Here is an 11,991-nt window from a genome sequence, read left to right on the forward strand (position 1 = left end):
GTAGACATTGTAATGTTCTATATCGTGGTAGACATTGCAATGTTCTATATCGTGGTAGATATTGTAATGTTCTATATCATGGTAGACATTGTAATGTTCTATATTATGGTAGATATTGTAATGTTCTATATGATGGTAGATATTGTAATGTTCTATATGATGGTAGATATTGTAATGTTCTATATGATGGTAAATATTGTAATGTTCTATACGATGGTAGATATTGTAATGTTCTATATCATGGTAGATATTGTAATGTTCTATATGATGGTAGATATTGTAATGTTCTATATGATGGTAGACATTGTAATGTTCTATATGATGGTAGATATTGTAATGTTCTATATCATGGTAGACATTGTAATGTTCTATATTATGGTACACATTGTAATGTTCTATATGATGGTAGATATTGTAATGTTCTATATGATGGTAGACATTGTAATGTTCTATATTATGGTACACATTGTAATGTTCTATATGATGGTAGACATTGTAATGTTATATATGATGGTAGACATTGTAATGTTCTATATGATGGTAGATATTGTAATGTTCTATATGATGGTAGACATTGTAATTTTCTATATGATGGTAGACATTGTAATGTTCATATGATGGTAGACATTGTAATGTTCTATATCATGGTAGATATTGTAATGTTCTATATGATGGTAGATATTGTAATGTTCTATATGATGGTCGACATTGTAATGTTATATATCATGGTAGACATTGTAATGTTCTATATCCTGGTAGACATTGTAATGTTCTATATGATGGTAGATATTGTAATGTTATATATGATGGTAGACATTGTAATTTTCTATATGATGGTAGACATTGTAATGTTCTATATGATGGTAGACATTGCAAGGTTCTATATCGTGGTAGACACTGTAATGTTCTATATCGTGGTAAACATTGTAATGTTCTATATGATGGTAGACATTGTAATGTTCTATATCGTGGTAGACATTGTTATGTTCTATATGATGGTAGACATTGTAAGGTTCTATATGATGGTAGACATTGTAATGTTCTATATCGTGGTAGACATTGTACTGTTCTATATCCTGGTAGACATTGTAATGTTCTATATGATGGTAGACATTGTAATGTTCTATATGATGGTAGACATTGTAATGTTCTATATCGTGGTAGATATTGTAATTTTCTATATGATGGTAGACATTGTAATGTTCTATATGATGGTAGACATTGTAATGTTCTATATCGTGGTAGACATTGTAATGTTCTATATCCTGGTAGATATTGTCATCACAATTAGATCAACTACTTATCATGCAAAAGGACATAAAACAGTTTGTGAAAATTACATATCAAAATGTACAAAAAAATCTTGCCTTGAATACTATTGAGTTTCAAAAATGTACTGTAACTTCTTGAATTTTGAAAAAATCTGAATAGCGCCCTAGTTGTCAAACTGTGTATCTTTCATCTTTCGGTTAGCTAGTCTTTGTCCATGAACTGTATTAAATTGAGGCGGGGGGGGGGGGTCAATGTATTATTCTCTTTTTGGGTATTTTGCAGATTTCCCAAGCCTTAATTGTTGGCAAACTTCAACAGTCCCTCAAAGTTGAAGAGAATCCAACACCTTTGATGGACTACAAGTGTACTTTGTCATTTTCAGAGAAACATGCGCCAGGACTGTTTGTTTGTTGTTTGTTTGTTTGACTTTATTTAACCTTGATAAATTGTTGAGCCAAAGGCTCTTCTTAGTGACTCTTCCCTCATACCAAGCCCAGTCTGTTGTGTAAAATGTAACTCTTCCCTCATACCAAACCCAGTATTTTGTGTAAAATGTGACTCTATTCACTCGTACCAAACCCAGTCTGTTGTGTAAAATGTGACTCTTCCCTCATACCAAGCCCAGTCTGTTGTGTAAAATGTAACTCTTCCCTCATACCAAACCCAGTATTTTGTGTAAAATGTGACTCTTCCCTCGTACCAAACCCAGTCTGTTGTGTAAAATGTGACTCTTCCCTCATACCAAGCCCAGTCTGTTGTGTAAAATGTAACTCTTCCCTCATACCAAACCCAGTCTGTTGTGTAAAATGTAACTCTTCCCTCATACCAAGCCCAGTCTGTTGTGTAAAATGTGACTCTTCCCTCATACCAAGCCCAGTCTGTTGTGTAAAATGTAACTCTTCCCTCATACCAAGCCCATCGGCCTGAGTCTGTTGTGTAAAATGTGACTCTTCCCTCATACCATTGAACCCAGTCTGTTGTGTAAAATGTAACTCTTCCCTCATACCAAACCCAGTATTTTGTGTAAAATGTGACTCTTCCCTCATACCAAGCCCAGTATTTTGTGTAAAATGTAACTCTTCCCTCATACCAAGCCCATCGGCCTGAGTCTGTTGTGTGTAAAATGTAACTCTTCCCTCATACCAAGCCCAGTCTGTTGTGTAAAATGTGACTCTTCCCTCATACCATTGAACCCTGTCTGTTGTGTAAAATGTAACTCTTCCCTCATACCAAACCCAGTATTTTGTGTAAAATGTGACTCTTCCCTCGTACCAAACCCAGTCTGTTGTGTAAAATGTGACTCTAATTCCCTCATACCAAACCCAGTCTGTTGTGTAAAATGTGACTCTTCCCTCGTACCAAACCCAGTCTGTTGTGTAAAATATGACTCTTCCCTCGTACCAAACCCAGTCTGTTGTGTAAAATGTGACTCTTCCCTCATACCAAACCCAGTCTGTTGTGTAAAATGTAACTCTTCCCTCATACCAAACCCAGTTTGTTGTGTAAAATGTGACTTCCCTCATTCCATTTTCTAATAGAGTGACCTCCCTAAATTTTCTTTCTCTGTAAAATGGGACCCGAGCTCAAATACATTTTTAAACAAAATTTAAAAATGGGTTGAAATGCTGTCAGACGTGAAGTATCACACGAGTCCCAGAATCAATGGTAAGGACTCGATCCCACCGCTGCCACCACATTGATAAGGACTTAACCCCACTGCCACCACATTGGTGATTTTAAAGGCATTGGTTGTTTCTCCCTACCAACACCACTGTGGCAGTGAATAGGGAGTTACTGTATCAACTAATTCCCGTACTTTGATCACATTGGCAAAGTTGATGAAGACGTCTCAAAGACAGAATGGGCGCACTACTGATGGCGACATTGTAGGTACATTCCACCACACTACCCTAAATATCTGCCCACACTGTCCACCATTGACTCCTGTGAAACTTACATCCCTCCTCATGCCACCAAGTAACGACCACACTGTTCACCCTTATATTTCCTGTGAGACTTACACCTCTCCTCACACCACCAAGTAACGACTCACTGCATGGTTGTCACCAGCAACTTTGACTGGTATGTTCTAATATTATGGTACAATGGTGGCAGCGGTGGGATCATGCCAAAAATCACAAACTAATTAAAATTTGTATAATACATGGAGTGAAAGTAAAATGTGACCCTCCCCATTTTTTCCTCAACTATGGCCCTCCATCGAGAACTGATTTGTAAAATAACCGCCCCCCCCCATCTCCTGAAGTTTCCCTTACTTCCCTCTATGCATCACCCAAGTGTATAACAACCCTCCTTTAAGCCGCATTTAACAACATAACTGTATATAGCTACATTTTACAGCAGTCAGTTTTGTTATATAACTATATTCAATCAATCAATAGAGGTCCCCCAATGCAGAGTTGGTGAAAATAACTTTTCTATGTTCCTAAGTAAGAAGAAATGCAACACATATAAAACTTGTTCCCCTTGAATACATCTAGAGTCAATATACATTCAAGCCCAGGAGAAAAGATTTCATTTCCATTTTATTGGTTCGTTTTAAATAATAAGTATTTTATTTCTTTACCACATTTTTGCAAATTTTATCAAGATATAGAGCACAACATCTGAATGAGGAAGGCCCAAAATAGGTGGGTAGGTTTTCACTTGTGCACAATCTCAAAACGATCTTTCGACAATTTCAAGTAGTTACAACCAAGAAAAATGTTTTTGTGTCAGCTTCACTTCCAATAATCATAACAAAGTGTCGTTATTCTTTTCAAAATTTTCGATTTGAATTGTATGCTTTTTTTCTTTAAAACATGATACATTTCATGATAAGTACAATTTTAAATTAAACAACTGTTACTTAAAGACTCGTCTGAAACGGTTTGTTGATATCGATACCCTTCTCAGCCGCTTTTGGGTGATTACACAGCCACGTGTCTTTTGCAAGTAGTAAGGACTATCAGTAGCCTTGCATCCAGAATCATAGTATGGGGAAAACACCAAATACACTGTAAAGCTATTTTATTAGGCCTTCTGTTATCGAACTAAATTGAGTTCCAGTTCCGCTTCTGTTGAGTTTTCGTCATGGTCTTGGTGGTAGTTATGACTGTATTGTTTTCCAGCTTTGACCACAATGATAATAACTACAATACCGATAATCAAAGTCACAAGTGAAATCAGAATAGATACAGTTGTCATACTGTTAGCTGTCGCTGTACTGCCCCGACCACGATATGATAATGCCTACAGGAGAAGAAAAGATATAGATATAGGTACGATTAAACATGGATTTTTGTAAATACCACCATCTTTTGCACTAACATGTTGACAGCAATGATATCGTTGGCATTGTTAGTCTGAATATTGTGTGCCCAAATGTTACCAAAAAAATCAAGTAGTTATCTTTCAAATATGTTTGGCATAAGAACATAGTGCCATGACATGAGCAGACTTCAAATGATGGTAGATTATGAACTGGGTTGTTAGTCTATGAGTATATTAAATCAAGATTAACATTAATTCCAATCGTAAACTTTCGTCATCATCTCTGATTTACGATCTGTATTTTCAGTTTTTACAAATGTCAGCATATTGTATTCTTAACTTACGATGCCTGAGAATATAATTGCTACCACTCCAAGTGGCCAGAAACAGAAGAAACATGTAAATAGTGCCAGGATTAATCCTACGATATCTTTATAATTCGAACCAACATGTGTGTCTCGTAACCGTCTGCCATCGCTTTCAACTTGAGTGAGTTCCACCTGCAAATGAGAGAGAGAGAGAGAGAGAGAGAGAGAGAGAGAGAGAGAGAGAGAGAGAGAGAGAGAGAGAGAGAGAGAGAGAGAGAGAAAGAGAGAGAGATTTGCTTTATAGATAGAAGCAAATGTCATTTCATTTTTGTAAATCACCACCACTACCACTATCACCATCGTATCGTCGTCGTCGTCGTCGTCATCATCATCATCATCATCATCATCATCATCATCATCATCATCATCATCATCATCATCATCATCATCATCATCATCATCATCATCATCACAGTAACGCATGATTCAAATTTTTCAATTTTTGGGGGTTGAGGACAAATGATTTCAACTCACGTGTATCGTACCATCAGACCTATAGTGGACCCTCTGTGACTGTGCAGGTGGAATCGAAACTCCGTTGTCAGCTGTATAATGTGGCTCAGCGCCACCAACGGCAATCGCATACGATGGTGGCGATTCACCAACAGAATACGGAGGCACTGTGGGCAAAATAGGACATCACAATAGCGATATGTGAATATTGAAAAAATGCATCAACAACGTTATTGTGATAATTATATCAAATGTAAATACGTCATGACATTGCTAGCAAACCCGATCATCACTCAGTGTGCATGTACTGGTTTCCACACCGTCACCGTAAGGTTTACAATATCGATCGTGAATCAGATTGGAACTACATGTACATTGTATATGTATATGGGTACAACAATACTGACCAACAAATTCACATCCCTGAAAACTTACACAACCCGTGCAAACAAAAATATTAATATTAACTTATGATACATAGTTCAACGTTGAACTTAACAGACAATAAATAAATAAATAAATTTATTGACATAATGATGTATCATAATTTGTTTCTAATGGCATGTATCATATTATCAATGGACAATTATACCCTAGTGAGATGTCCCTGCCTTGTCTCTCAGTACAAGGCAAAGACGATACGAGTAGTGAAAATCCTAGTCTAGATCCCCTCAACACACAGTATAGTCAAAGTCGTTACTCTAGAAGTCCCTCGATGCATGGGATGCAATATAAAATTCACCCACAGCCACCCACAAAGTTAACATCATGTCTTTGTTATTCAATCACAACATTCTATAAACCAATAACCTCAGACCACTATAATTCTTCATAAAGTTAGTGTTTATTGGGGCAGTTATGTGATGTAAAAAATATGGTATATTTAAGTCGTTATTTATAACAGTTGGTATTCACTGATTGGACGGATAACTTTATGTGTTGATTGAGGGAGTTTGACTAGACGTGGTTTAGTTAGAGAGCACGTTGGCATCCAGACTATAGATATCCCCTCATGTCATAAAGTATTTCTGACTGCATAAAAAAATAGAAGTCGGAGAATATTATCATAATTATACTTTCGAAAGCTTATTAAGAAAAAGGGGAGAATTGATGGTGACTTTGAACGTTTTGCAGTTGTCGGTGGTAGATCGCGAGTGGTTGACTGTCGACAGTCGCTCGCGCCTTTTTTGCTACGTTTTATCTAAACTAAAGTCGTCCTGATCGGAGCGCGGCGACGACTTTACTTTACTTTACTTGCATCTTACCACTGCGGCCGGGGTTCGCACTCATTCAGGGTTTGATTGGTAAATTTCATTCAAGGTTTGATTAAAATTTGCCCGCTGTATTAAAGTAAGACAGTTGTCGTTCAGTTTGACTCTCCCGAATGACGCAGGTTTTCCTCGGATACTCCGCCGGGTTTCCTCCTGCATTAACACTGAACCCATGAACGATGGCCCTCTCTGGACTTCTTGGGAGATAAGTGTTTATTTACTTAAAGAACTATCCAGTATTTGTAAAGATTGTTTTACTTATATTTTGAGGACAACAATTTTAAGAATAAATGAAAAACTAGCACACAACAAGTTAAAGCAAACAAAAACAACCAAAAAATGACAAAAATCGCAAATGGCGGTTGACAAGGTTGTTTGCAACTGTATATTGTAATAGGTCAGATTGGAGTAGTTGAAAATATTTCCGTGACGCCATTTTTTCGTTACCGGTAGTTCTGTTTTTGTTCTTGTATATACCGATCGATTATCATCAAACATCAACACTAGGATTATATTATGATTGGATTAAGAAATTCAGCATATGCGATAATCATATTTGAGATTAAGAGTGACGGTTAATCTATGAAAGACAGAAGACTTGGTTACTGTGTTCATTACGACAGTATAGTCAACGTGTACACAGGGAACTGTGCCAAATATCACAGTCAGTTCAAACACCGAATATCAACACTGTTCAAGGTTCTAGTAACACAAACATGGACAATAATATATATCTACCACGTGTATACATCTATATACTATTTATCTCTCGTAGAAAAAAACCCAGACTTACATTTCTCTCGAGTTGCCATAGTGATCGTCACAGCATTTTGTTGGAAATGGTTGTCTCTGTGTATGTTTGGCAAATGTTCACCGGTATGTGTTAAAAATAACTGGTTGCTTCAGCTAGACTTTAGTACCATCATTACTATCGTAACCTTAAACAAAGGTCAAGGGTTAAATTTTAAATTAAATAGAAACAGGGATATCGTGACAGGACTATGGTGTCAATGATTGACAGTATGATGCCTATAGAGTGTCATAGTTGTTGAATCAATGTGTCATAATAGGATATACAAACCAAGCCTAAGTAGCATTTTATACGCAGACAGACAGACAGACAGACAGACAGACAGACAGACAGACAGACAGGCAGGCAGGCAGGCAGGCAGGCAGGCAGGCAGGCAGGCAGGCAGGCAGGCAGGCAGGCAGGCAGACAGACAGACAGACAGACAGACAGACAGACAGACAGACAGCCAGGCAGGCAGGCAGGCAGGCAGGCAGGCAGGCAGGCAGACAGACAGACAGACAGACAGACAGACAGACAGACAAACAGATAAACAGGCAGGTAAGTAGACAATATCTTAAGAAAGCAAACTTCGGATTCCATTAATTCGAACAATACATTGACAATCAAAGGACGTGTACGATACAGCTTTTTACGGTATCTTTTGAATGTATTGAGTGAGGGAGCCTTCAGTATTGACAAGGGGGAGGGCCAGAGGAAATCACACATGGTCTGTTAAGTAAAACATGACCCCCCCCCATTCTCCATTTGTAAAAAGTGACTCTCCCCTTTATCGCATTTTGTAAAACATGACCCTCCCCATGACAACTGCATATACTGAAAGTTAATCAATATTCCCATTATATGTATACATACAAATTAAATGATTTTGACTGTATTAGCAATATTTCTACATATAAAGTGACAAACAGTAACAGACTGGCTACTTACCTTTCTCTTATAATCGTACACAATCTAGTTAGTATCTAAAAGGTGCTTTCCATGTTGTGCCGCATACTCTGCCTGATCTGGTCATTTGTAAACGTTCCCTGATATCATTGTCATCATCATCATCATCATCATCATCATCACGTTCACCTTCAGTATTGCCATTATCAGTGTCACTCTAATCTGACTCACTGGTACTACTTGAGTCAGTACATGTATCACTGTCCGTGTTCTCTATGACATTCAAAACTAAATCATCATCATCATCATCATCATCATCATCATCATCATCATCATCATCATCATCATCATCATCATCATCATCATCATCATCATCATCACAGTAACGCATCATAATATGGAAAGCCGGTTGGGACCATCGTCGTCAACGCTACATTGCATAGAAAAAGCCTATCAAAGTCGTCATCGTCATCGGCTGTTGTCGACGATAAAACTAGATACACACGCCAATGTGGACCTTCATCGTCGTCGTCATCACCATCACCATAAATGCAAAAGTTTTCGTCATCGTTGGCAAAGTATGCGACATCATCGTTGATGCCTTGTAACAAGTTCGTCATCGTCGATGGCCTAACATACTATGCGACACCATCGATGTTGAAAAATGCACATGCGCAGAAGATGCCTTTTAACAAAGTTGTTGTCGTTGGCAACTTTGCAACATGCATCGTCGTTGGCCGAGGGCGACGATGACAACAAGAAGTGCTTGCACCAATGGCACTCGGACAAAACAGCGTCAACAGCTAGCGTTGAGGACGTAAATGCAACACTTTTATCTTGTTTATTTCCGGCTGTTTATACTCATAGCTTGTATTTTCAAAGAATCTGGGTTGTATTCATGACTGACATTTCTAACCCCATGCCTGGAACTCGGCAGTGTTCAGTATTTATCATGTCAAGTTGTCATAGTGTGTAGGGAAATAAATTTAGCATGTCATTTTGAGATGTAGTCATCATAATCATTATGATATTTTGATGATCCCTTGGGTGTAGTTTTGGTTTTCCTACTTGTGTTTCGCTAAAAATATTTTTCTCAAACAGGGCTGCAAATAAAACGTAATATCAGACACACATTAATTAGAGATCAAGAAAAAATCGTTTATATACTACACGTTTATTTACACTTAAGGCGTTACGTTTTTTATGGGTTTGTTTTTCATGGTAAGTATCGCCGAGTACCGGTGTTGGACATCGTTCTGAATTCCGTCACTAAATGACTAATTCCAGGCATTATCATGCAGGTATGCATACACACAATAGTATACAGTGTAACCAGCTACCGGCGGGTAAGCATGTAGTCAAAATTTACGCCAGGGGAGGGAGAGAAATAGGGGGGGGGGGCATGAAAAAAATTGTGGGTACGAAGGGAGTACATGAAAATTCTAATTGTCTAAAGGTGACGTTTAATTTGGTTCAAATCAAGAGCAACATATTTCGTCCACCTCCCCCACCTATGAACCGTTAGAATTTCCATGTCCTCCCTTCGCACCCACAATTCTTTCATGCCCCTCCCTATTTCTCTCCCGCCCCTGCCGTAAATTTTGACTACATCCTTACCCGCCGGTAGCTGGCTGCACTGTATACTATGTATACTATATTGTGTGTATGCGTACCTGCTGATAATGCCTGGAATTGGTCATTTAGTGACGGAATTCAGAACGTTATCCAACAGTGCTCGGCGTCACTTACCATGAAAAACAAACCCATAAAATACGTAACGTTTTAAGTGTAAATAAACGTGTAGTAAAATAAACGATTTTTTCTTGCTCTCTAATTTCACCCGACAGTTTTAAATGTGGGACTATGTATGTGTGTCTGATATTACATTTTATTTGCAGCCCGTTTGAGAAAAATATTTTTAGTGAAACACAAGTAGGAAAACCAAAACTACACCCAAGGGATCATCAAAATATCATAATGATTATAATGACTACGTCTCAAAATGACATGCTAAATTTATGTTCCTACACATTATGACAACTTGACATGATAAATACTGAACACTGCCGAGTTCAAGGCATGGGGTTAGAAATGTCAGTCATGAATACAACCCACCCTGTGATTAGATTCTTTGAAAATACAAGCTATGAGTATAAACAGCCGGAAATAAACAAGATAAAAGTGTTGCATTTACGTCCTCAGCGCTAGCTGTTGACGCTGTTTTGTCCGAGTGCCATTGGTGCATGCACTTCTTGTTGTCATCGTCGCCCTCGGTCAACGACGATGCATGTTGCAAAGTTGCCAACGACAACAACATTTTTAAAAGGCATCTTCTACGCATGTGCGTTTTTCGACATCGATGGCCATCGATGGTGTTGCAAAGGCTATTTTTAGTATTCTTGGTTTAGGCCGTCGACGAAGACTAAAAGGCATCTTCTGCGCATGTGCGTTTTTCAACATCGGTGGTGTCGCATATAGGCTATTTTTAGTCGCATACTTGGCCAACGATGACGAAAACTTTTGCATGCATGGTGATGGTGATGACGACGACGATGAAGGTCCACATTGGCGTGTGTAGCTAGTTTTATCGTCGACAACAGCCGATGACGACGACGACTTTGATAGGCTTTTTCTATGCAATGTAGCGTTGTCGACGATGGTCCCAACCGGCTTTCCATATTATCATCATCATCATCATCGTCATCATCATCACTGCTACCATCACCACCATATTTTAACGACAACATTCACATACAGTGTGAGTGATAAGGTGAGATGGTACACTCAACAAAATGCATCGTTTTATTAAACAATTTTCTTACAATATATGTATTTTAAGTTTTGTATTTTTGCATGTAAAGTACTCGTAAAAATAAATGTTGAGTGCTCATCTCACTTTTACATCTCACAACACACAAAACAAATTGGCAATAATTGAATCTTCAATTTGGTCACAAAACTACGGATTGTAAAATGTGACTCTCCCCAAGCATTGTAATGCAGAATATGACCCTCCTCTAAGAACAGGTTTGTAAAATGTGACCCCCGATTCCTCTGCCCCCCCCCTGTAAATGCTAAATGCTCCCTAATTTGCATAATAAAATGCCAATTGGGTAATATCTTAGGAATATAATTTGATACATACATTGACGATAAAATTCCCATATTCGATGTCACTTGATGACGTGTGGTTGTTTATATCATCTAGTCATATTTGCATAATTTTATTTTTATTTTATTTATTTAATTTATTTAAAACACTGCATCCATAAATTGGTTTTCGTGCAGATGTTAAAAGAAAAAAAATATATATAAATGTACATAAAGCAGAACACATACAATAAAAACAGTAAGGTGGAAAATAAAATCTACAATGACACATAAAAAACACAAAGCTATTTGATTCTATTGTTTGCAACAATGGATGCCCTATATGCAAAAGATCTATTATGCGCATTTGGGATATGGTAATTGCTTCTATTATTGTGCGAATGAATTGAGGAGTTTGTAGTCAATAGATCTGAAATATAGTCTTCGCTGCTTATTCTATAGATTATATATATATATATATATATATATATATATATATATATATATATATATATATATATATATATTAATTCTTCTTTGACCAAGTAGAATACTCAGTCACCTTGGA

The sequence above is a fragment of the Glandiceps talaboti genome, chromosome 6, assembly GCF_964340395.1.
Source record: "Glandiceps talaboti chromosome 6, keGlaTala1.1, whole genome shotgun sequence".
In the NCBI taxonomy this organism is placed as follows: Eukaryota; Metazoa; Hemichordata; class Enteropneusta; family Spengelidae; genus Glandiceps; species Glandiceps talaboti.